The sequence below is a fragment of the Pinus tabuliformis genome, chromosome 8, assembly GCF_031772625.1.
Source record: "Pinus tabuliformis cultivar Carrire ecotype Pingquan chromosome 8, CPIR1, whole genome shotgun sequence".
Lineage (NCBI taxonomy): Eukaryota > Viridiplantae > Streptophyta > Pinopsida > Pinales > Pinaceae > Pinus > Pinus tabuliformis.
The window spans coordinates 175919911-175924023 of record NC_142294.1 but is presented as its reverse complement, the minus strand read 5'-3'; the positions used below and the strand labels follow the sequence as shown (position 1 = coordinate 175924023).

General features: G+C 37.4%; 1 pseudogene; it reads left to right on the top strand.

Moving 5' to 3' along the window:
- The first annotated feature begins 1224 nt into the window (after positions 1 to 1224).
- On the top strand, positions 1225 to 2635 carry LOC149234701 (galactan beta-1,4-galactosyltransferase GALS1 pseudogene; annotated as a pseudogene).
- The last annotated feature ends 1478 nt before the right edge of the window (positions 2636 to 4113 follow it).

The following is a 4113-nucleotide window of genomic DNA, read 5'->3' as shown; positions in this document are numbered from 1 at the left end:
AGTTGTCACAGGTTTTTGAAATGAAAGATTTGGGTGAAATGCATTACTGTTTGGGCATTGAGGTATGGAGAGAAACTGGTAAAACTTTGATCACTCAAAGCAAATATACAAAGGAGATTCTTAAAAAGTTCAATATGACAGATTGTAAAGCTATGTCAACTCCCTTAGAACAGAATGCAAAGTTGTACAAAGAAGATGGTTCGAAAGAGGCAGATGGAACATTATATCGTCAGTTAGTGGGAAGTTTGAACTATCTCACCACTACCAGGCCAGACATTGCATACTCAGTCAGTATCCTTAGTCAATTCATGGCTAAGCCTTCAGGAAATCACTGGAATGCTGCAAAGAAAGTTCTCCGATACTTAAAGGGAACAGTGAATCTTGGTATTATGTATACTGATGTATCTGATGTTGTACTGACAGGTTTTTCTGATTCAGATTGGGCAGGAAATCCAGATGATAGACGATCTACCTCTGGCTATGCATTTCATATTGGATCAGGGGTCGTATCTTGGAGTAGTAAGAAACAGCCAACTGTTTCTTTATCTTCAACAGAATCAGAGTACAAAGCTTTGACCAATGCCACCTGTGAAGCTATTTGGTTGCGGAGAGTTCTTGCTGATCTTGAAGAAGCGCAAAGTGGTGCAACATGTATCAATTGTGATAATCAGAGTGCTATCAAATTAGCACATAATCCAGTTTACCATGCTAGAACAAAACACGTTGAGTTACAGTACCACTTTGTACGTGAGAAAATTGAGTCCAAAGAAATTGGATTGATATTTTGTAACACCAAGGACAATGTGGCTGATATATTTACTAAGCCCCTTGGTAAAATCAAATTTGAAGTTTTTAGAAGTCAGTTAGGTATTGTAGAGAATCCATTTCTCCATTAAGGGAGGATGTGAGAATAATGCAGAAATAGAATTAGTTAGTTATGAGTGGTTGAACAGAATAGTTAGTTATGAGTGGTTGAACAGAATAATTAGTTATGAGTGGTTGAACAGAATTGAGTTTCCTATATAAGTGTGATGTAATTGAGTAAATTAATTGATGAAGTCATGTGACCTTTGTCTCACGTTTTGCTAGTGTTTCTACCTGTCTATTTGTGTGAGTTTTCTGTTGTAATTTGTAATTGAAAATCTGTTGGGTAAAAATATCACTGGTTCAACATCTCTGGAGGATGATTCCAATCCTTTTGGATACAGTGTCCAAATCAGAAAAATGGACGAGGCGCTGAATCACACGACTAACCCTAATATTATTCATAACAGTAGCGCGAAAAACCCCACCACCGAAGCAATTGAGCAAGAAAATATCATCAAGCGGGTGTTTCGTCCATATGGGAATGCTCCATACTTGTTCATCCAAATGGGAGCATACAGATGAGGCCCCGCCACGTTTGCTGTGGTTGGGCTTGCTTCAAAGGTTCTGCACGTTTTTGGGAAGCCACGATTTGAATGCGAATGGATACCCAAGAATTCATCTGCTGGGAAAATGAAGGGCAAGGCCTATAAAATGCTCCCAGATGAGGGCTATGGCCGAGTTTACACAGTCGTGGTTCTTAGGTGCGTGTTTCCTGAGAGCGTGGGCACCGATGGCAACGGTGGAGACCTCGTTGTTCACGCATTCAATGGCAGCGAGTCCGAGAAACCAGAGAGGATCGTTGCTCTCACAGAAGAAAAAGGTAGCTACAATGGCTCTGTTTATAGCCAGGCTCCTCCCTATGATTACCTTTACTGTGGATCCTCCCTGTATGGTGACCTGAGTCCTCAGAGAATGAGAGAGTGGATGGCTTATCATGCCAAATTCTTTGGCCCTCGATCGCATTTTGTTTTTCACGATGCTGGTGGAGTCCATCCCCAAGTTAGAAAGGTGTTGGAACCATGGATTCGAGCAGGTCGTGTGACATTGCAGGATATAAGTGAGCAGGAACAATATGATGGGTATTATCATAATCAGTTTCTGGTTGTGAATGATTGTTTGCATAGGTACAAATTCACGGCGAATTGGACCTTTTTCTTCGATGTAGATGAGTATTTCTATATTTTTCAGGGGAAATCTCTGCGATCTGTAGTGAATGAGCTCTCTAATTATACTCAGATCACCTTTAAGCAATATACCATGTCCAAGATTTGCTTGCAGAATCAGCATAGGCGCAACGACTCTGCCAACAGTACTGATTCCAGGTAGGTGTTATGGTGATTTCAAATAAATGTTGTCACTATGTTTCTTGAGTTTGAAATTGAATGTGATGATGATAATTGTATGGTGCAGCGAATGGGAAATTGAGAAGCTCGTATTTAGATATGTGCAAAGAGGAGCAAAAAGAGATCGCAAATATGCAGTGCAGGCCAGAAAAGTGTCGGCGACTGGAGTCCATATGTCCAAGAATCTGAAAGGAAGAACAGAGCATAGGACAGAGGATAAGATGATGTTTTACCATTATCATAACACCATCAACCATAGAGGAGAGCCCTGCACTGAATGGGTAAAACCATCGATGATAAACAACGTGACTTGGGTGGGAAGAACTCCATATTTATATGACGGTTCCATGAAAGCTGTAGCTCCCTTAATTAAACAGTTCGAGAGAAATATGATCGGATGCCAACTTGCATCCACTTCGCTGTGAAATATTAATATATGTATATTTTTTGCGCAATAAGATATATATATTTATTTTCATGAAATTTATTATTTTGTGTAAGGAATTATTTTTAGGGAGATTTTTTGGAAGTTTTTTTGATAAGATTTTTTTTGTCTAATTTCTTTAAAAATAAGCAGGAATTTATTAAAATCACAAGTTTGATGGGTAACCCTACTTAATTTAAGTGACTTAAAATTTTTACAGTGTGCTAAATCTATATAATGTCAAAAAATCAGTTTAAATAACGCAAATCAAGATTTCACCTCAATTTTTTTGCTAGCACAATCTAAAAAAAATTCAATTCTTTTCGCCAAATTCCAACACAGTAAAAAAATCACACTTAACACAACTCCTTTTGTGTATCATCTTGGAGATTCGAACAGGAACTGCTGGTTTATTAGGGATTTGGGGTGCCCTGGAAAAATTTGAGATGAAATCTTGATTTGTGTTATTTAAACTAGTTTTTTGACTGTATATGGATTCAACATCCTGGAAAATACTTAGGACACTTCAATTGCAAAAAATTACCTATAAAACTTATGATTTCAATAAATTCTGACCAGATTATAAAAAAAATTAACCAGAAAAACCTATAGTAAAACAACAATTCTGTTTAGTAATATCCACAACGGATGTTATGGAAGTCAACAAATGCGACGATGTATGGGAGAGCCAATAGGCATTCAAAGCTGCAAAATCCACCCCTCGCTAGATTCGCGCATCCATTGATTTTTAAACCGATTTTTTTAAATATTTTTTTTATTTTTAGAAATACTCAAGTCATTCGGACCAATCACAAAAGAGAATTCTTTATTTTGGAAACCTAGAAATGTAATCTTGTGTTTTTGAGTAAATCGAGTTTAAGAGGATTTATGAAGCAGGGTAAAACCGAAAAATGATAATTCGTGGTTGCTGAGCAGGGCCAGTAATATATTTGACATGAAACAGAAATTACAATGTTAAAAGTGATATCGTCGTTGCAGCTTCGATTTGCATTTTACATGCTTTATTTGTTTTAAATATTTTCACTTTACTATAGTGCCATTGACTTTGATGTCCCCTGTAGCACTGCATTTACACGCAACATACTGACGGTGACAAGCCATGTTATTTCAATGAATAATTTACAAAATTTTATTACAAAGTTATCAGAATACAAAATTTTATTACAAAGTAATCAGAAGGCGTGGTCCATTACAAACAATGAGGTCAATATTCTTTTTTTTATAAGAATTGTCTTTAGTCAACAAAGGCTGCTCTAGACTCACGAACAAACTAATCGCACGTTGCGAGACCCGTTGTCAGAAAAAAGTTGAATGACGGAGCAGAGGAATGCGCACATGTGAAAAGGCACGAACCTCATCATTCTTGATTGAGTAAAAGCGTAGGCGAGTTTTATTTCAGACCCCATTGAAACATAAATGCAGTCTGACATGCTGGGAGTATAGCAGTTTGTTTGTATT